Raw genomic sequence first — 23,774 nt, 5'->3', positions numbered from 1 at the left:
ATTGTACTGGTATCATGTAATTTATGTGGCTGTTGGAGGTTTATATCCATCTGCTTATTTTGGGGTTTTTTTTGTGTGGATGCATTTGTTGTGCTTGACCCCTATTAACCTCAACAGGGATGGCGCCAGGTTCAAGAGGCTAAAGAAGAAGTCTGGAGTCAGCAAACAAGACATAGGATTTTATTAGCCAGAACATTACATACAGAGATGGTCCAGGAGTGGCAGGATGGACAGGAGAATCTTACAGCCCAGTGGTGGTGGGCTGGGTAGGAGAACAGCAATTGCTTTCAAAATACATGCAGTTTATTTGGTGTGCTCACTTAGCACCCTCGCCCTAATGACCTACACCTGGCAACCTTCATCTACCCCCGCCCCCCCCCCCCCCAAACAAAGAACCTAGATAGCCTGTATGGTCCACATTCCACCAGAAGGGACAGGGGTTTAGATGTTCCTCCTAGTTAAGGAATGAATCTCCAAGTTGGCTAGTATCATATTCCTTAGCTCTTAACTCCAAATATACACTCAAGTGCATCTACCATACAGGGCCATTCACAGGGTATACATCAGTTATTGCTGTCAGGTGTATCTGCCTTACAACATTGTTACTTAGTTTTGTTGTAAATGTGTTTCATGTTTTTTTTTTTTTTTTCTACTTGTTCTGTCCATTTTCATTTAAGAATTTGGAGAGATTTAAACAATGCTGTTTCCACAGCATTATTCTAGATTTACCCTCTTTATTTTTTAAAAATATGTATAATATAGGCATTTTATCCCTCTTCTACAGAATGGAAAACTTTATGAATCTAATGTCTGGTAGATATGAAGTTTTGCCACTATAGAATTATTGCTATTTATAACATAATGTTGACTTTCTCTTCTGTTCTTTCAAACTGCCTGTGGAAAAGGCATTTTGAATATAACATTAACAGCAAGGTGCCTAGATTATTATAAATTCTACATTCTTCACAGGACATTAGGAGGATTAACATTTTTCCCTCCTAAATCAGTTATCTCAGTGTGTGGTGTTTTGTTCCTAACAGCAGTAATATTGTAAGAACAGGCAATTCAGTATAGCTATTGTGATACCTACTTTATTGTTTAATACTGAATTAACCAAATATTTGAGAGATACGCAAACCAGAAGTGCTTAAAACCTCATCAACCATTTGTATGTATCACATTTCTTCTTGCGACCTCATTTTCTGTCTGTAGCATAAATCTGTCAAACACCTCTACAGACACTTCCATGATAGACCTAATTAGACTATATAATTACTATAGTTTGTTTGCATGTAAAATTTGTTATTATAATGTTATCTCAATATAAGTGAATTATTACTAAGCCAAATTGCAGAAGAATATTTGAGTAAGTGGCTTTGACCTTCTGTGCTCTTGGCTATTATTGTTCTTGCGGTTTATGTTATTCAAACAAATCCACAGGTGTGCTTAATCTTGTTTTGCTTCTTTCTATCTGAAAGACCTCTCTCTTATTCTTTCACAATATCTCTGAAATGTACTAATTTTAACCTCTGGTTTCTATTAGATCTTATTCATTTACCATTTTTCTATATCACATATGCGCTCTGATCAATACTATCTACTTCATATATATGATGATTAAGTGCTAACACCACCATTTGGAGTAGTAGGTTTTGCATTAATGTAAGTTTGTTTCAGGGCTCCACAAATTAGTAGAGAAATTCTTTGGAGGAGGGTAGTCAGACCCTTCAGAAGAAGACAAAAAGACAATTGGTCTTCTTAAACAATTTTCTAATCTTAGAGTAATTTCTGGCTTCTGTAGCTTCACCTAATTTTCATTGATTGTAGAATAAAGTGTTTCAAAAAGATTGTTATACTTTCCTAAGGGAAGATCATAGTAAGCTTCAGGAACTGATCACAGCAGATTTTTTCCATGTGAGATGACAGCATCACATTCTGGTCTCCTATGCAGAACTTGTGGTTCAAGAATGATGTTAGCATGCCATATGCAGTATTCCTGGAAATAAGCGTGGTGTTTTCTCTGTGCTCAGTCCACGTTTATTGATTTTCTATATTTTACCTAAAATATGTAAATCAAAGCAGATTTTTAAAACTCTTAAAAAGTTGTATAAAATGTACATTAGACTTCTATGTTTTAGATGCCACAAAGCACAATTCTTTTTCTTCAAAGTCCAGAAAAAGGTTTTTTTCAAAATTCCTAATCTAGAAAATAACTTTCAACTCACTTTAAGTCAATAAATACATATAATCCATGCATTAACTCTCAATTTATTTAGATTTATAGTCTCTTTTTTCCTTTTAAGAGTTTGATGAAGCTTTAATCAGTTTAACACCTCTGAAAACCTGGATTTCATTCGCATCTCTGTGGGAAATTACTTAGGGATTGTTTGAAAATGCCTTAACACTCTCACCACACTGCTGCTTTACTCTTTCCTGCTATTTACAGCCATATGCTTTAAAAAAAAAAAAAAAAAAAAAAAGTTAACTATGGAACCCCAGCGGGACTTCTCATTTCTAAACAAGTCTCCAAGGGGCAATAAAGCATTATAGACTAGATACAAAATCCATTAGTAGGCATATTAAATGAACCCTGTTGAGGAAGATATTTCTGCATCTTCCACTGAACAAGCTCAGAGAAGGTAATTCCCCCAAATAAGCACCTGGAAAATTCCACTAGGAGGAAACTTTTTTTTCATGTGTGTAATTCAGTTATTTACTTCTGGGTTACAAAGGACTTAAAAACTTAATGTTTTAAAACAAGAATGATTTATTGCTCTCAAATGCTACGGTTCACCAGGCTTAGCTGTGCAGTTCCTCCACTCCATATGGACTAGCTGAGGTCACTTACACAGCTGCATCCAGATGGGAGCTCTGTGGGGTCAAGAACATCCAAGATAACCTGTCTTCTTCTGGGCCCTCTCTCTCTTTAGCTGCTCACATTTAAGAATTAAATCTGAACTTTTTACAGCATATTGCCTGGCCTTCAGAGAGAGCTTTCCAAGGTTGTAAGCCTCAATATGTGTTTATATCAAATGCTTTCATGAGACTTGCTAATGTTTCAGTAGCCAAATACATCTCTTGGACAAGCCCAGGATCTGTGTGATAAGGAATTACACAGGCGAGTGAATGACAGAAGACACTGTTCTTTGTGGGCTACCAGTGAAAGTGTGCACTGTACATCTATGTATATGTGTACATACGTGTGTGTTTAAGCTTTCTCAAATGTATATTAAGATACTTGATCAGATAAACATATGTACTTATTAATCCATTTTCTGAAGCTCACATCTACTAAAAATTATATAGATTTTTTCTCTTTTAGTTTGATAGTTAACATACTAATTTTTATTTGGATTTAAAGCTCTTTAAATATGTTTCTAATTAATTCTGTTTAGTTGGGAGAAATACCTACCCTCTCCATGCCTCAAATTCCTAAATATTTAAATTGATTTTTATGATGGTTAAATAGTGTAATTAAGAATGAATTGTGCAGATTATTATCAGACTATGTACTGTGAAGAATGCAGCATCTAAGGGGTACAATTCTCATAGTTTAAATATGTATTGTTTAAATGTCTTTAAATCAATCTAATATTATGCTTAATCATGAGAAAATTATAGATATATAACAAGAAAATTTCAGCAGATGAGAATAAACTATCTGGTGTTAATAGATCAGTATGTTGACATAATTTTCTGAAATAGCAAAGTGTTGCTATTGTTATTTCAGGATCATTAAAAAATGAATTTAAAATCAAAATTCCTTTGGTGATTACACAACATTTAAAATAAGCAAGGAGACACTTTTCTAAATGTTCAGATTATTCATTACATTAGTGCACTAAATATATTTGTCACATTGTATTTGCACTTCATTATGACATGTTTGTTTACCAGAATGATATGGTTCATTTACTATTTTAAACCTACTGAAACATTAATTATGATACAAAAAAAGTTAATAGATATTTACCATGAATAATTCACCAAAAATAATAATTGAGATTCCATAATTATATAATTATACTATAAAAATCTAATTTTTGTTGATTATGTAATTGAATACATTATTTTACAATGTAAACACATTTTATATTAAGTTAAAATGTTATCTATTCTAATATATTGTTTTATATTTTCCTCCCATGTGACAGAAAAACTTTGTTTAAAATAGATTATCATTATCAGAAAATAGAAAATGAGAAAACATCACACACAAAAAAAGAAAAATATATTTGATTATTGCATAATTTTTGGAGAAAATTAATTTAAAGTTGGGAGAACTTTAATTATTGTATAATTAAAGTAGAACGAAAGAAATATAAGTAAATAAAAATACTTCAGCTCTATTTATTTCAGAAGAATGAAGACTTATGGAACACGGTTTAATTTTAACTTCCACTATCAGGTCAGCCATAATAGAATTCCTTTAAAACACACACAGGAGGAAAGAAAATCTTAGGACTTTTTTAACCAAATGAAGTTTATAACAATCATTATTTGCGTTGTAATTTGAATATTAAACACTATGCAATCTAGTTGAAAACTTTCTATGCACTAAAATATTTAATCTTTCACCAAAAATATATCAAATAGAAAGTTGTTTAAAACTCATTTGTTTATCTATATTTTAAAATGGTGGAAAAATGATAGATGCTAATTATTTATTCTACTTGTAATAATTTATTATTTTTCTTTTTTTGTTCTTTTTTTTTTTTTTTTGAAACAGCCTCACTCTGTCATCCAGGCTGAAGTGCAGTGGCTCAATCTCTGCTCACTGCAACCTCTGCCTCTTGGGTTCAAGCGATTCTCTCACTTTTACCACCCAAGTAGCTGGGACTACAGGCATGCACCACCATGCCCAGCTAATTTTTGTATTTTTAATAGAGACAGGGTTTTACCATGTTGGCCAGACTGGTCTCGAACCCCTGACCTCAAGTGATCTGCCCACCTCGGCCTCTCAAAGAGCTGGGATTACAGGCATCAGCCACTGTGCCTGGCCTAGTATTTTTCAATGTCATAAATGAACTGGCAATGGAAAATATAAATAAAAAGAGTGTAAGAGGTTGCAAAGATCAACAGCACTTATCACATATCCATAGTCAGCATAAAGAAAATAAATGTTTATTATAATGACAACGACATTTCAATCTAAATTGAAATATAACACATACATGACTAATAATGTTACAGAACAAAGTTTATATAAAATTGAGAAAATAAAATTATACTAATTATAAATGTACGATATTCCTAATTCTAATACTTGGTTAGGTGGTGATATGAGATAGTCTATTAAATACAACAACTATTCTTACACATAATGTCATAAAATTTTATTTCATGAAAGTAAGGTGTGTAACCATTTTATAACAAATTCTTTAAAATTGAGTTCTAAAATATCCTGATTAAAATACAAACTTTTTATTGTTTTATTTATTAAATAGATTTTATAATATATAGATAACAACTGTATGTTGTTATTATTATTATAGATAAAGAAATAAATTTATATCTAAAAATCCTTTCCTGAGGAAGGGATTTTCTAATTTGTAGGGAGATTTTTGTGAGTTAGTGCCAGTGACAAAAATAACGTGTATAGATAGAATTTCAGTGTTCTCGGATTTCAACCAGTGCAAGTACAGATGACATAATTACATAACAATATAGATATCTTCTAGCTATTCCCCACACCTATTTACCTGGAAATTAACCTCTTATCCAGTGATCAGTATTTTGTACAAACTCCTGGGATATCACATTCATATTACAGAAAATAAAGAAAAAGTTTAAACCATAAAAAATAAAAGTACACGTGTACCTTCATGTGTACACACAGGAATACATAATCACATATTTATCAAATAGCAGACTCAGGGGAGATGAATCAAAAAGGAATAAAAACTTCTGCTGACTGATGGGAACATGGTAAAGACACTACAAGGTAATTGAGCCTCAAAATAGCTTATCATTGTGGTTTGAGAACTACCGAATTAAGAAAACAAAAAGTTCAGAAAGAGCCAGTTCTATAATTATATGTCGCAAAAAATGCTATTAGAGTTTCCCAAATAGTATTCCTTTTGCTCTAAATTCTTGAAAATGTCTTTATTGAACTAGCTCTTTAATTCCCTGCTCTTTAAATTTTAGTCTTATGCCTTTCATTTCAACTCAAAAATTAAAGTTAGATGAAGGGGACATGTCTTATGTTTTACTGAGAATTATTTCCACTTTCTGGTGATTTTTATTGTATTTTCAAACTCAGTGTTGTGGCATATCTTAGCATTATCCTATTGAAGGAACTTCACACTACTCTCTCCTGTCCCTGTCCCTGTAAATAAAAATAGATTTCTGTCTTATCCACCCCACTGGTTTTCCACATAGGTCCAGACTAAATACCACAAATAGACACAATCTGTACCCTTTATGTAAGTCAATAATCAAATTGTTTTTCACATGGAAGAAAAGGTAGATTCTGTCTTTCTTAGTTTAATGAGATAAAATTAAAAGAAACACATTAGCATATCTTCAAACATAAAACATCAAATTTACTTACATAATTATTGACCAAAAAATCAGTTTGAGAGGAGAAGCAAGCCTCCTCACTTTGAGTGTAAGGACAAGAATTGTATATTCCACTGCTCTGGTGGTTGTTTATGAAGCCGAAAGTTGTGTTGAATATGTCAAAGACTAAATGAACATTTGCAGATTGACTAACTTCAAAATGCTATATGAATTAAGCCCACCAATGTTTTATAATATTATACATATGAAGCACTATGTACCAATATGGCATAAGGAAGGAATACATATTTAGTTTTTGTTAATAATATGTATCAGAGTAACAACGTACCAACATTTTCTGGAAAAAGATACATTGTTTGCCAAATATTTTACAATATACAGACTAGTGATTTTCAGTTCTAATGCCTGCAATTTTCAGTTACCTGAAAATTTTGAAAAAAGCTATCTTGTACATGTACCTATTTTTGAAAATATGACTCAAAATAAATGCTTATTCATATCTTACTTTAGATAATGATTACTAAAATTACATGATTACTTTATAAAATTGAAATAATATATTCTTCAGACACTTAGAGGTACAGAAAGATAATTCAATACAATTTCCAAACTACTTTTTAATGCATAGAAATATAATAGTCCCCAAAATAAATTACACATAAAATTGTTTTGCATATCTGACAATAACAAAATAATTATCTCATTGCATTATTTTCTAGGATTGACCTTAAAATTATTCAAAATTTTACACTCATGTTTCCTAACTTCCTAAGAAGTTTATATTCTAGCCATTATGGTTATATTAAAAATGAAAAATGAATATTTGTCTATGAGGAAGTTATATAATATACAATATATTTAAGAGATGTTCTAATCAAACATTAATGTTTGTGCCAATTATTCAGATAATTTTATCCAAATATGATCAAGTATATTCAAATCTGAATATTTAGTGTAAGCATTCTGGTAATCATGAATTTCTTAGAAATAATGTCAAAGATTTGGGCTATGTTTAATTAGTCTGAATCCAAAATACTTGTTTAAAAATTTTTGTCAAAAATTTTTCTAAGGTAATGTTTTTCAAATAATATTAGAATGTGTTATGGATGTCAATGTCAGTCATTACGGAAATAACTGGCGATTTTGGGAGCTACCTAGTATCTGAAAACAGGATAAATGTACATAACCTAAGATATACCTAACCCAGAAATTTGAAATCAATATAAAGCAATTACTCAAGGCTCAAGTGACAGATTCTGTGGATTAAAAACACAGATTTTGGATTCACTTACTAGCTGTGCACCATGAACAAGTTAATTTACTGATCAGTGCTTCAGTTTCTTCACTGTAAAGTGGGAAGAGTAACCAATTCAATGGCAATTGCAAAGCTCATATGAGTTAATATGTGTCAAGAACCTAGAACAATATCAAACAGAATTAATGCTACATAAAAGTTATTAATATATTATTAGTATTCAAATTATTACCTGGCTCACTGGAGTGAAGTACCTGTTGAAGCTAAGCAGTTGATGTGTGAACTAATCATTGCTATGGAAGAGAATGAAAGAGATAAATAACAAGTACTCTAGAAAGCATGAAATGCAGAAGGTGAATGGCTTGACAAATTCAAAGGACAGACTGAAATCCAGTGTCTTTTGGTTACTAAGTTACAACAGTCCCTCGTTGCTTACAAAATCAAGCGGAACTGTATTCTTTTAAGTGGCTAAATTACAAAGTCTGTTGAATTCATTCCCCTGCCATGTCTTTAATGTGAATGTTAAAGGCAACAATTGAAAAAGTTGAACCTTGAAAACTTGAATGGTTATTTAGGAGAAAATATGTGGTAAGCCTATTCCAAATTACTTGAAGATTCCATAATTACTTAGTGGTGAGAGTTACTTTGCAAGAAAAACTACGCCACCCTACTTCCCAACTTCACTCTTCCTTTTCTTCAGTACAAACCTGACCAATTGTGAAATTACAATGTAAACACTAGGAGCAAAAACTTTTTAAAAAAATATTATGTAAGCGACGATTTATATTAGCAAAAATGTCATGAATATACATGAGGAACACATGTATTTGTTAGATCAATAAGGGAAGAACAAAAGTTTAACTGGGTTGAAGTTATAATATAGATGCTACTTACTAGAGGTTCTGGACTCAATTTACCAGGTCAAGCAGCTGGGGTATTTGTAATTGTTTACTTAGTTTGTTAGTTGAAATCCATAGTTAATTGTGTCCTATGATAAATGAAGGTGAAATATAAGAAATAATTTCTTATAATGTATTAGGATAAATCAAAAGTAGGGAGATATAAACATAGATTGATATTATGAGATATCATTCATACCCCTTAAATAATATCCCTGAAAATAACCACAACAAAAAAAAACATAGGAGATACTTCTCTTATTAAGGCACTAAGAAATAGACACTAAAGTGAGGACCTGTGTTTTTAAAATGCTATGTAGTTTGGATGTTTTTGGTAGTCTGAAAATGTTTAATAGGGTGTTGCAATTGAAATGGATCCCAAGATTCCAAAGCGTGTATCCACATGTTGTTTATAGCAGAGGGAAAGGAGCAGAACAATTTTAAAGGCAAGTTTTGGAAGGGAACAACAATCAAAATGGGTTCACCAACAGGAATCTTGATAGTAGCTATATATTCATGACATTTTTAAGGACCAAAATAGATAAGGAGGCCAGCAAAGTTAAAAAAAAAAAAAAAAAAGTAAAAAGAGGTTCTGAAGGCAAATAGAAGGAAGATCTGAGCCCCAGGATACAGAGCCAATGTCAGTCATACAACAAGGCCATAGTCAATTCACATCAAAGATCATTCAAAGAAATAGAGGCTTTTCTCTTGAGGAAAACCCCTACAATCATTATAAGTTCATCATGTAAATTGCTGTTCTAGCTCACGCTAAATGTGTCTCCTTTGTATCATTCACCAAAGTAGCTATGCAATAGAAAACAGAGAGTCTCAGACAATCTGGAAGTTATTATGCTCTGGCTCTAAGTTTATGTATTTTCCTGGAGAAAACATAACAACACTTCTACTCATCAAAATGAGAAGTACAGTGCCAAGACATAAATGCAGTATTTATTTTTATCAAATTCGCTTCATGGTAGGTCGGTGACAACAGATCTTCCCTCAGTTCCAGAGTTTAATGGCAGGAAAATCAATCACATTGGTAACTTGACTCCCAAGGGAAGGGCTATATTGTTCAAGAAAAGTTTACGAAATTATCTTTCTCTATCAAAGAAGAAAGCAAAAACAATACAACAAACTTGAAGTAATTATAAAGTTAAATACCATCAACAAAGATGAAATATTAACAGTGGGTGAATCTTATCAAATCTTCATTTACTTGCCAGTTTTACAATTAATGAAGATTGATTGATTTAGCACAATGACAATTAATTATTAAAGCCTTACTCAGGTGGTGACTCCCATTACAGTTGCTATTCTAGGTTTAGTTTTCTTTAGAAAAGCAAATCAGCACATCTCCTGGCATTAGGAATGCAACTATTGAATTGGTACGTGCTATTTGTCTGAAAATCAATAAACAGAGAAGTCTAGTACTTTGTTCCACTAAGCAACAACAATATGCCATTACAGTCTTTTCACATAATTCAGCCAGTGTGCTGGTCCTGTACAAAAATTGGGTCTACAGGGACTCTAATTTTTTCACCACTTTAGAATTCAACATGCTAGTCCTCAACAAGGATGACACAATAATGACAGAAGATATTTCATATAAAAGCATGTAAAAGACTAGGATGAGAAGCTCATGTAATTATTGAGGCACAGAAAAATGCTCTTTTATTTAGAGGGGATATAATTTCATATCAAGGGCCTATTAGATATATCAACTTAATTTTAATATTAAATCGGTTTTGAAATATCAAATAATCTTTTAAATTATTTGTATTAGGATGTGCGTGGGGGCTCACGCTTCTAATCCCAGCACTTTGGGAGGCCGAGGCAGGTGAATCACCTGAGGTCAGGAGTTCAAGACCAGATTGGCCAACATGGTGAAACCCTGCCTCTACTAAAAATGCAAACAGTAGCCAGGTGTGGTGGTGGGCGCCTGTAATCCTAGCTGCTTGGGAGGCTGAGTCAGGAGAATCGCTTGAACCCAGGAAGCGAAGGTTACAGTGAGCTGAGATCACACTATTGCACTCCAGCCTGGGCAACAAGAGCGAGACTCCATCACAAAAAAATAAAATAAATAAAATAAAATAAATAAATAATAAATTATTTGTCTTATTTTTTAAATTATATTTTTGTATATATTTATGGTATGTAATATGTATTGAAATATGTAAATACATTGTAAAATGATTACATCAAGCTACTTATCACCTTACATACTTATTATTTTCTATGTGGTATAAACTTTAAAATCTACTCTTTTAGCAATTTTAGAATATACAATATGTTATTATTAACTATAGTTACCAAGCTGTACAATAGCTCTCCAGAACTTATTTCTGCTGTCTAACTGAAACTGCATCCTTTGATCAATGTCTCCTGTTCTCCCATACCAGAGCTCCTGGTAACCACCATCTACTCCCTACTTTTATGAATTCCAGTTTTTTAGATTCCACATATAAGTGAGATCGTGCTGTGTTTTCTTTCTCTACCTAGTTTATTTCATTTAGCATAATGTCCTACACGTTCATCCCCATTGTTGCAAATGTCAGGTTTTCTCTTTTTAAGGCTGAATCTATTTCATTATGTATAAACTTTTTTTGTTTCTATTAATCTGATGATTGACACCTAGATTGCTTTCATGTCTTAGATACTGTGAATAACGGTGCAATGAACAAGGGCATACAGATATCTCTATGGCAAACTGGTTTAATTCTATTATCCTTTCTGGTAATGTGTTTGTGTAATCTTTGGTTTATGTTTGTACTGGGTTAACCATCTTCTTCTTATCTCTATACCAGTTCCTTACATATTCTGGATAAGAGTCCTTTATTAAGTAGGTGTATTAAATTATTGTCACGTTAAAGACCAGAAAGCTTGAACTTGATTGAACATCTCTCTGTTATTGGTGAAATCAGTTTTTTGATAAGCTATTCAAAACTGTCCCGTATTAATGTTTAGGGTTTATATAAGGATAATGTTTTTGCTCAGGGTCATGAACCAAAATAACTTTGTATTAGTCAACATAAATTTGTGAGGAGAATGCTTTAATCTCTTAACTTTTCTAATATTTTTCCAAACCTCTAATAGTGTCTTAACAGTAAATAATAGTTACCAGATCAATCCCTGCTTTGAATGTTTCATACTTGGAGAATTAGCCACATACAGGTGTGCTTCTAATGTAGAGGAACTGGGAAGAAAAGAATAATTTAATAGGTGTAAACCCTAGCAATTGGATGGGCCTTGCAAAAAAAATTCTCACGTTCACATATGAGCAACTAAAGGAATCAAAATAAGGCCACTAATGTGATGATTAAGACAATTCAATTTTTATTTATTTTCATCCTAAGGATGAAAATGAAGGTTGTAAATTAGCTTACATCAGATCAAAAACACAATTTTGTGGTACAGATTAGATCTTGACTTTCTTTAAAGTCTAGATACCTAAATATATATGTTTATTTTCATTTGTAAGGAATTATTTTCACTTGAAAATACTAGTTTAGTTTTCTTTTTTCATTCTTTAGTTATTTACAGTGTGTAGGTATACACAGATTTTTTAGAAGACAGCTGTAATAATCCAAGTTAGTTTTAAAGTAGTTTCACTCAAGGAATCTTTCTGACAAAGCCCGTACTATCTGACTACATTTATTTCTTAGCGCACCTGCACTCAAATCCCCCAAGTCATTACACAAGATTCTATTAAAAGTATACTGCTGTTTCATAATTTAATGAATTGCTAATCTGCTCCTTGTGCATGGAATCTCTTCCCTTTCCTTCCCCAATCACCATATCTATTTATATTTCCCTAAAAACTTTTCCCAATAAAAAGAAATGACCAATAATTCCTTTGTGTTTTTATTCTGCTCTATGATGTGTTAATCAAAGCCTGTGTTATTTTGTTATGTATTTTTATTTTGTTTATTTTTAATTGATACATATTCATGCATGTTTATGAAGATAATATGCTGTTGTGATATATGTATACACTGTAATTATCCAGTCAGAGTAGTTTGGATATCCACCACTTCTTTGTGGTAGAAACAAACAAAATCCTCTTTTCTAGCTATTTGAAATAACAAAGTTATTGTTGACTATAGTTGCCCTACTGTACAGTAGGGAACCAGAACTGATTCTTCCTCTCTAATTTTTTTTCTAATTTGTACCCATTGCCCATAGTCACCACATCTCCTCTTCCCCAGTCCTTAGTAACCTCTATTGTAATCACTATTCCTATGATATCAAATTTTTTAGATTCTGAATATGAATGACAGTATGCAGTATTTGTCTTTCTGAGTCTGACTTACTTCATTTAAAAAAATGTCCTCTAGGCTCATCCATGTTGTCACAAATGGCAAGATTTTATTCCCTTTTATGGCTGTATAATATTCCATTTTGTATATATGTCCCCTTTTCTTCATTCATTGTTGACCACCTAGGTTAATTCAATATCTTGGATATTGTGAATATGCTGTGATGAATATGGGAGTGAAGATATCTCTTTAACATACCAATTTTTTTTTTTTAATTTTACTTTAACTTCCGAGATACACGTGCTGAATGTGAGATTTGTTACATAGATATATGTGTGCCATGGTGGTTTGCTGCACCTATCAACCCATCAATTAGGTTTTAAGCCCCGCATGCATTAGGTATTTGTCCTAATGCTCTCCCTCCCCTTTCCCCCAACACTCCTCTGATAGGCCCCCTTTGCAGGGACATGGATGAAGCTGGAAACCATCATCCTCAGCAAACTAACACAGGAACAGAAAACCAAACTCCTCGTGTTCGTTCTCACTCGTAAGTGGGAGTTGAACAATGAGAACACATGGACACAGGGAGGGGATATACCAATATTATTTTCCTCTGGAAACAGTATTGGGGTTACCGGATGGTATGATAGTTCTATTCTTAGTTTATGAGGATCCTCCATACTGTTTTCTATAGTGGATACAATAATTTATATTCCTACCAACAGTGTATAAGGGTTTCCTTTTCTCTGCAACTTTGCCAACACTTGTTATCATTTGTATTTTTGATAATAACCATTCTAACTGGAGTAAAGTAATATCTCATTGTTTTTACTATTTGAATTTCTATCATGATTAGAAATATTGAGCATTTTTCCACATAATGGTTGTCCTTTTATATGTCTTCTTTTGATAAATGTCTATTCAGGTCTTTTGCTCAATTTTTAATGGGATGATTTGTTATTTGTTATTGAGTTGTTTACGTTTCTTATATATTCTAGATATTAACTCCTTGTTAAACATGTAGTTTGCAAATATTTTCTCCCATCCTGCATGTTTCCTCTTCTCTCTGTTGACTGTTGTCCTTTCTATGCAGAAGCTTTATAGTTTGATGTCATCATATTTGTCTATTTTTGCTTTCATTGCTGTGCTTTCAAGGTCTTTTTTTCCCCAGCCCAATGTCATGAAGTATTTCCACTGTTTTCTTCTAGTAGTTTCATAGTTTCTAGTCTTACTTTAATTTACTTTCTTTAATCTATTTTGACTTTACTTTTGTACGTGATGAGTAATAGGGGTCTAGCTTTCTTCTTCTGTATGTGAATATTCAATTTTTCTAGCACCATTTTTTAAAGAGACTGCCCTTTCCCCAATGTGTGTTTCTGGCATCTTTGTTAAAAATCAGTATAATATAGATGTGTAGGTTTATTTCTGCACTCCTTTTTCTCTTTTATTAGTCTATGTGTTTGTTTTCATGCCAGTACCAACATATTTTTAGTTATTATAGCTTTGTAGTGTATTTCAAAGTGAGTTAGTGTGAGCCTCCAGCCTTTTTATTTATTTATTTATTTTTTATTATTTGATTTTATTATTTTATTTTTTCTTTGTCTTGTGATTGCTTTGGATATTAGGGTATTTTGTGGTAACATATAACTTATATGTTGTAACATATAAGTTATATGTTGTAACATATAACTTATATGTTGTAACATATAAGTTATAAGTTATATCTTATGTAACATATAAGTTACCACATATAAGTTACCACATATAAAGCTTTTTTAAACGTCTGTGAAGAATGTCTTTGACTGGATTGCTTTGGCTAGTATGGATATTTTAACAATATTATTTCCTTCAATCCACAAAAGTAAAATATCTTTCCATTTATTTGAGTCTTCATCCATTTCTTTCATAGATTTTATTTTAGAGATCTTTTACTTCCTTGGTTAAATGTATTCCTGGGTATTTTATTATTCTAGCCTTTATAAATGGAAATTATTTCTTTTTCAGAGGGCCTTTTTTTTTTTTTTTTTTTTTTTTTTTTTAAGACAGCGTTTCTCTCTGTTGCCCAGTCTGGAATGCAGTGGCGTGGTTTCAGCTCACTGCAACCTCCACCTCCTGATTTCAAGCAATTCTCCTGCCTCAGCCTCCCATCTAGCTGGAATTACAGGTGCACGCCACCACGTCCAGCTGATTTCTGTAGTTTTAGTAAGGACATGGTTTCACTGTGGTGGCCAGACTGGTCTCGAACTCCTGACCTCAGGTGATCTTCCTGTCTTGGCATCCTGAAGTGCTTGGATTACAAGTGTGAGACACCATGCCTATCCAGAGAGTACAGTATTAACATATAGAAATGCTACTGCTTTTTGTATATTCATTTTGTGTCCTGCAACTTTACTAAGTTTTTTTTACTAGTTTGAATAGTTTTTTTGGTGGGTCTATAGACTTTGCTATACATAAATTCATGTCGTTTGCAAACTGGGACAATTTGATTTCCTCTTTTTCAATTTGACTGTTTTTTTATTTCCTTCTCTTGACTCATTGTTCTCGCTAGGTCTTCCAGTAGTGTGATGAATAGAACTGGTAAAAGTAAATATTCCTGTTTTGTTTCAGATCATAGAGAAAAAACTTTTAACTTTACCTCATTTAGAATGATGTTAGCTGTGGATTTATCACTTGTAATCTTTTTTGTGTTGAACATACTTTCTATACCTAATTTCATGAGATTTTTTATCGTGAAAAGATACTGTCAAATTATTTTTTCATGGCTACTGAAATGATTGTATGTTTCTTAGTTTTCTTTCTGCTAATGGGATGTACCATATTTATTGATTTGTTTATGCTAAACCATCCTTGTATCCTTGACATCAACCTCACTTGATTATGGTGAATGAATTTTTTTTAATGTGCTGTTGAATTCGATTTGTTTGTATTTTGTTGAGGAATTTTGCATCTGTGTTTATCAAGAATAATGGTCGTGTGTGTGTGTGTGTGTGTGTGTGTGTGTGTGTGTGTGTCTTTGTATGGTTTTGATATCAGGATAATGCTATCTTCATAAAATAAGATTGGAATTTTTTTCTTTGACTTTCTGGAATAGTTTCAAAATAATTTGTGTTAGTTATTCTTCAAGTGTTTGGTAGAATTCAGTTGTGAAACCATCAGTTCCTGGATCTTTCTTTCATGGGAATTTTTTTTTATTACTGATGCAATGTCCTAATTGATTAATTATCTGTTTAGATTATCTATTTCTTCATAGGTCAAACTCTGTACTTGTATATGTTTAGCAATTTATATATTCCCTCTAGATTATCCAATTTCTCAGCATATAATTGTTCATAATAGTGTCTTGTGATTGTATTTCTTTAGTATCAGTGATAACATCTCTTTTATCATCCTTGGTTTTATTTATTTGAGCTAATTTTTTAAAGTTTAGCTAAAGGATTGTCAAATTTGTTTAACTTTTCAAAAAACCAACTCTGCTTTGTTGATGATTTGGAGATTTTTATTCTCTATTTTGTTTACTTTTTCTCTGATATGTATTATTTTTTCTTCCACTAATTTTGGATTAATTTGTTCTTGTTATTCTAGTTCCTGAATGCAATGTTAGTTTGTTTATTTGAGATTTTTCTACTTTTTTGATGTAAGTATTTGTTGGAATAATCTTCTATTGGAACCATTTTTGCTGTATCTCCTAAGTTCTGATATGTTTTATTTTAAATTTTCATTTGTCTGAACAAAATTATTGATTTTTAAAAAATTTTGTCTTTGACCCATTGGTTTCTTGGGAGCATGTTGTTTAATTGCCATTTATTTTTAAAGTTTCTGAAGTTTCTGCTGTTATTGATTTCTAGTTTTGTACTATTGTGGTAAAAATTATATGCTTGATATAATCTTAATCTTAACAAATTTGTTAACTTTTTTGTGCCCTACATATGATATAACTTGAAGAATGTTTCGTTTGTAGTTGAGAAAAATGTGTATTCTGTAGTTGTTGGATGAAAAGTTATTGTGTATCATTTAGGTCCACTTGGTATAGAGTGTAGTGTAACTCTGCATTTGTTATTGTTGTTGATTTTCTGTCTGGATGATCTGTCCATTTTTGAAAGTGGAGTGCTAAAGTCTCTTACTATTATCATATTGCAGTATCTTGTATTTTAAACCTAATAATACTTGTTTTATATATTTGAGTGCTTTGGTTTTGGATGCATATATATTTATAATTGCTGTATCTTCATGCTGAATAGATTCCTTTATCATTACATAATTACATTCTTTACAGCTTTTGACTTAATGTCTGTTATCTAGCATAAGTATAGGTATTCCTGTTTGCTTTTGGTTTGTTTTCATACAATACCCTTTTCAACCATTTCATTTTTAGTCTTTGTGTTTTTCACGGGTGAAGTGAGTCTCTTGTAGGCAACATAAAGAGAACCAGCCTGATTGCTAAGAGTGTAGCTAAATAATCATTGATAAAAAGATGAGTGTGTTTTTTCACCATGCACATACTAGTCCCATCTCAACAAAAACCAGGAATCGAGATGTGATTATACCAGCAGAAACTGCCAGCTGGAACTACATAAAACAGAGAAAGTGAGATAGAATGAAGACAGGCTGCAAGTATGCATTGTCATTAAAGAAAAGAGGAGTTACCCCTAAAGATGAAGCAGAGGCCATCAGGGTTACCACTCCCACTACAGATCCAAGAAGCGAAACTTCTTCCTCTTTAGCTTTGGAGGGTGAAGCCATCTCTTTGGCTTCCGCTGGCCTGAAAGCCACTGAAGAGTGCTGCATGAGTGGGACCACCACAGAGAGCTGCTAGGGCAGGGCTTACCCCACAGAACTGTAGTACACTGCCACCCCAGAGGGCCACGTGGGCAGATCATTGAACCAAGGCCTATTCTCAAGTGTTAAATTTTAATGATATTTGCCTTGCTATTTTTTTTTTTTTAACTTGCTTGGAATCTGTCAGTCCTTTCTTCTAACTTCTTCCTTTGAGGATAGAAATGTCTATCCTATGCTTGTCCCACCATTATATTTTTGAAGCACACAACTTTTCTGGTTTTACAAGTTCACATCTGGAGAGGAATTTTACCTCAGGATAAATCTTACCTTTAGTCTCACTTATACCTGATTTCGATACTAGTCAGGTTAGACTTTGGACTTAAGAGTTGATACTGCCATGAGATAGGATGTTTGGCCTGTTGAGATAATATATCTATATATATCTTGCAAATCAGAAAAAACATGAATTTGTGAGGTTGGGATAAAATGTTAAGAACTGACTGTTTATTACCTCCAAAATCATGTGTTCAAGTCCTGACCTCCAGTGTGGCCATAGTTGGAGATGAGACCTCTAGGAAAGTAAATGGGGTTAGAAGGGTAGGACTCCTGACCCAATGTGATTTGTCTCTATAAGAGAAAAACAACAACAAAAAAAAAACCTGTTTTTCTCCCTCTCCACAAACATACACTGAGGAAAGACCACGTGAGGACACAGCAAGGCAGTCATTTGTGAGCAAGGAGAAGAGCCTTTTCCAGAAACCAAATTGGCCAGAAACTGAGTCATGTTTTTCTAGCCTCTAGAACTGGGAGAAAATAAATTTCTGTTGTTTTAGCACTTGGTCTGCAGTATTTTTTCTGGCAGCCTGAGCAAACTAATATAATATTTTATATTATGCTTTCTCATAAATACTTTTTAAAACAACTTTACAGTAATCTTGGGAAATCAGAATTAAGTTTACTTTTTATGTAGAAGTAAATTGAAACTCCCATACATTTAAACCTTTCTTGTATAATGGTACGGACTTTACCTTCTGCCCTATCTGGAAGAGAAGCACAGGAAATTTTCTAAAGCAAAACAAATTGGCAGAAGAGGCAAGTTGTAGACAACAAGTTTTGAATAAAGTTGACTCTTGCCAAGTGCAAAATGTCAATTAATTCCACATGTCTAAAAGTGGATTTTTCTATAAATTTCCCTCTACACACTGCTTTAAATGTGTTCCAGAGATTCTGATATGTCGTGTCTTTTTTTCATTGGTTTCAAAGGACATCTTTATTTCTGCCTTCATTTCGTCAGGTACCCAGTAGTCATTCAGGAGCAGGTTGTTCAGTTTCCATCAAGTTGAGTGGTTTTGAGTGAGTTTCTTAATCCTGAGTTCTAGTTTGATTGCACTGTGTTCTGAGAGACAGTTTGTTATAATTTCAGTTATCTTACATTTGCTGAGGAGTGCTTTACTTCCAACTATGTAGTCAATTTTGGAATAAGTGCGATGTGGTGCTGAGAAGAATGTATATTCTGTTGATTTGGGGTAGAGAGTTCTGTAGATGTCTATTAGGTCCTCTTGGTGCAGAGCCGAGTTCAATTCCTGGATATCCTTGTTAACTTTCTGTCTCATTGATCTGTCTAATGTTGACAGTGGGGTGTTAAAGTCTCCCATTATTATTGTGTAAGAGTCTAAGTCTCTTTGTAGGTCTCTGAGGACTTGCTTTATGAATCTGGGTGCTCCTGTATTGGGTGCATATATATTTAGGATAGTTATGTCTCCTTGTTGAATTGATCCCTTTATCATTATGTAATGGCATTCTTTGTCTCTTTGGATCTTTCTTGATTTAAAGTCTGTTTTATCAGAGATTAGGACTGCAACCCCTGCATTTTTTGCTGTTTGTTTTCCATTTGCTTGGTAGATCTTCCTCCATCCCTTTACTTTGAGCATATGCGTGTCTCTGCACGTGAGATGGTTCTCCTGAATCCAGCACACTGATGGGTCTTGACTCTTTATATGCCCGAAAGAGAAAGCAGGAAAGATCTAAAATCAACACCCTAACATCACAATTAAAAGAACTAGAGAAACAAGAGCAAACATTCAAAAGCTAGCAGAAGGCAAGAAATAGCTAAAATCAGAGCAGAACTGAAAAAAACCTTCAAAAAATCAGTGAATACGGGAGTTGGTTATTTGAAAAGATCAACAAATTTGATAGACTGTTAGCAAGACTAATAAAGAAGAAAAGAGAGAAGAATCAAACAGATGCAATAGAAAATGATAAAGGAGATATCACCACCGATCCCACAGAAATACAAACTACCATCAGAGAATACTATAAACACCTCTGTGCAAATAAACGAGAAAATCTAGAAGAAATTCATAAATTCCTGGACACATACATCATCCCAAGACTAAAACAGGAAGACGTTGAATCCCTGAATAGACCAATAACAGGATCTGAAATTGAGGCAATAATTAATAGCCTACCAACCCAAAAAAGTCCAGGATCAGATAGATTCACAGCTGAATTCTGTCAGAGGTACAAAGAGGAGCTGAACCATTCCTTCTGAAACTATTCCGATCAATAGAAAAAGAGGGAATCTTCCCTAACTCATTTTATGAGGCCAGCATCACCCTGATACCAAAGCCCGGATGAGACGCAACAAAAAAAACAGCATTTTAGACCAATATCCCTGATGAACACTGATGCAAAAATCCTCAATAAAATACTGGCAAACCGAATCCAGCAGCACATCAAAAAGCTTATCCACTATGATCAAGTTGGCTTCATCCCTGGGATGCAAGACTGGTTCAACATACATGAATCAACAAACGTAATCCAGCATATAAACAGAACCAAAGACAAAAACCACATGATTATCTCAATAGATGCAGAAAAGGCCTTCGACAAAATTCAACAGCTCTTCATGCTAAAAACTCTCAATAAACTAGTTATTGATGGGACGTATCTCAAAATAATAAGAGCTATTCATGACAAACTCACAGCCAATATCATACTGAATGGGCAAAAACTGGAAACATTCCCTTTGAAAACTGGCACAAGACAGGGATGCCCTCTTTCACCACTCCTATTCAACATAGTGTTGGAAGTTCTGGCCAGGTCAATCAAGCAGGAGAAAGAAATAAAGGTTATTCAATTAGGAAAAGAGGAAGTCAAATTGTCCTTGTTTGCAGATGGCATGAATGCATATTTAGAAAACCCCATCTTCTCAGCCGAAAATCTCCTTAAGCTGATAAGCAACTTCAGCAAAGTCTCAGGATAAAAAATCAATGTGAAAAATCACAAGCATTCTTATACACCAATAACAGACGAACAGAGAGTCAAATCATGAGTGAACTCCCATTCACAATTGCTTCGAAGAGAATAAAATACCTAGGAATCCAACTTACAAGGGATGTGAAGGATCTCTTCAAGGAGAACTACAAACCACTGCTCAATGAAGTAAAAGAGGACACAAACAAATGGAAGAACTTTCCATTCCCATGGACAGGATCAATCAATATTGTGAAAATGGCCATACTGCCCAAGGTAGTTTATAGATTCAAAGCCATCTGCATCAAGCTACCAATGACTTTCTTCACAGAATTGGAAAAAAAAAAAAATAAGTCAAAGTTCATATGGAATGAAAAAAGAGCCCACATTGCCAAGACAATCCTAAGTCAAAAGAACAAAGCTGGAGGCATCACACTACCTGACTTCAAACTATACTACAAGGCTACAGTAACCAAAACAGTGTGGTACTGGTACCAAAACAGAGATATAGACCAATGGAACAGAACAGAGTCCTCAGATATAATACCACACATCTACAGCCATCTGAACTTTGACAAACCTAACAAAAGCAAGAAATGGGGAAAGGATTCCCTATTTAATAAATGGTGCTGGGAAAACTAGCTAGACATATGTAGAAAGCTGAAACTGGATCCCTTCCTTACATCTTATACAAAAATTAATTCAAGATGGATTAAAGACTTAAATGTTAGACCTAAAACCATTAAAAACCCTAGAAGAAAACCTAGGCAATACCATTCAGGACATAAGCATGGGCAAGGATTTAATGACTAAAACACCAAAAGCAATGGCAATGAAAGCCAAAATTGACAAATGAGATCTAAGTAAACAAAAGAGCTTCTGCACAAAAAAAGAAACTACCATCAGAGTGAACAAGCAACCTACAGAATAGGAGAAAATTTTTAAAATCTGCTCATCTGACAAAGGGCTAATATCAAGAATCTACAAGGAAATTAAACATCAAAAAGTGGGCAAAGGATATGAACAGACACTTCACAAAAGAAGACACTTAGGCAGCCAACAGACACATGAAAAAATTCTCATCATCACTGGCCATCAGAGAAATGCAAATCAAAAGCACAGTGAGATACCATCTCACACCAGTTAGAATGGTGATCATTAAAAAGTCAGGAAACAACAGGTGCTGGAGAGGATGTGGAGAAATAGGAACACTTTCACACTGTTGGTGGGACTGTAAACTAGTTCAACCATTGTGGAAAATAGTGTGGCATTCCTCAAGGATCTAGAACTAGAAATACCATTTGACCCAGCCATCCCAATATTGGGTATATACCCAAGGGATTATAAATCATGTTGGATTAGGCAACATATTCACAAAATAAAAATAAAAAGATATTAGAAAAGAGAAAACATGAGTATGATCAATACTGTTAATTTACAAAAAAAAAAAAAAAAAAAAAAAAACACTCTTACAATGGAAAGAACTAGAGAAGGAAGAGCAAACACATTCAAAAGCTAGCAGAAGGCAAGAAATAACTAAGATCAGAGCAGAACTGAAGGAGATAGAGACACAAAAACCCTCCAAAAAATCAATGAATCCAGGAGTTGGTTTTTTGAAAAGATCAACAAAACTGATAGACTGCTAGCAAGTGTAATAAAGAAGAAAAAGGAGAAGAATCAAATAGATGCAATAAAAAATGATAAAGGGGATATCACCACCAACCCCACAGAAATACAAACTACCATCAGAGAATGCTATAAGCAACTCTATGCAAATCAACTAGAAAACTTAGAAGAAATGGACACTCTGAGAAGACTAAACCAGGAAGAAGTCGAATCCCTGAAGAGACCAATAGTAGGCTCTGAAATTGAGGCAATAATTAATAGTCTACCAATCAAAAAATGTCCAGGACCAGATGGATTCACAGCCAAAATCTACCAGAGGTACAAGGAGGAGCTGGTACCACTCCTTCTGAAACTATTCTGATCAATAGAAAAAGAGGGAATCCTCCCTAACCCATTTTATGAGGCCAGCATCATCCTGATACCAAAGTCTGGCAGAGACACAACAAAAAAAGAGCATTTTAAACCAATATCCCTGATGAACACTGATGCAAAAATCCTCAATAAAATACTGGCAAACCGAATCCAGCAGCACATCAAAAAGCTTATCCACCATGATCAAGTGGGCTTCATCCCTGGGATGCAAGGCTGGTGCAACATATGCAAATCAATAAACGTAATCCACCATATAAACAGAACCAATGACAAAAACCACATGATTATCTCAATAGATGCAGAAAAGGCCTTTGACAAAATTCAACAGCCCTTCATGCTAAAATCTCTCAATAAATTCGGTATTGATGGAACGCATCTCAAAATAATAAGAGCTATTTATGACAAACCCACAGCCAATATCATACTGAATGGGCAAAAACTGGAAGCATTCCCTTTGAAAACTGGCACAAGACAGGGATGCCGTCTTTCACCACTCCTATTCAACATAATGTTGGAAGTTCTGGCTAGGGCAATCAGGCAAGTGAAATAAATAAAGGGTATGCAGTTAGTAGAAGAAGAGGTCAAATTGTCCCTGTTTGCAGATGACGTGATTGTATATTTAGAAAACCCCATCATCTCAGTCCAACATCTCCTTAAGCTGATAAGCAACCTCAGCAAAGTTTCAGGGTTCAAAATTAATGTGCAGAAATCACAAGCATTCTTATACACCAGTAACAGACAAACAGAGAGCCAAATCATGAATGAACTTCCATTCACAATTGCTTCAAAGAGAATAAAATACATAGGAATCCA

This window comes from Rhinopithecus roxellana, chromosome 8, assembly GCF_007565055.1.
Source record: "Rhinopithecus roxellana isolate Shanxi Qingling chromosome 8, ASM756505v1, whole genome shotgun sequence".
Classification (NCBI taxonomy): Eukaryota; Metazoa; Chordata; class Mammalia; order Primates; family Cercopithecidae; genus Rhinopithecus; species Rhinopithecus roxellana.
This window is presented reverse-complemented; position numbering follows the sequence as displayed.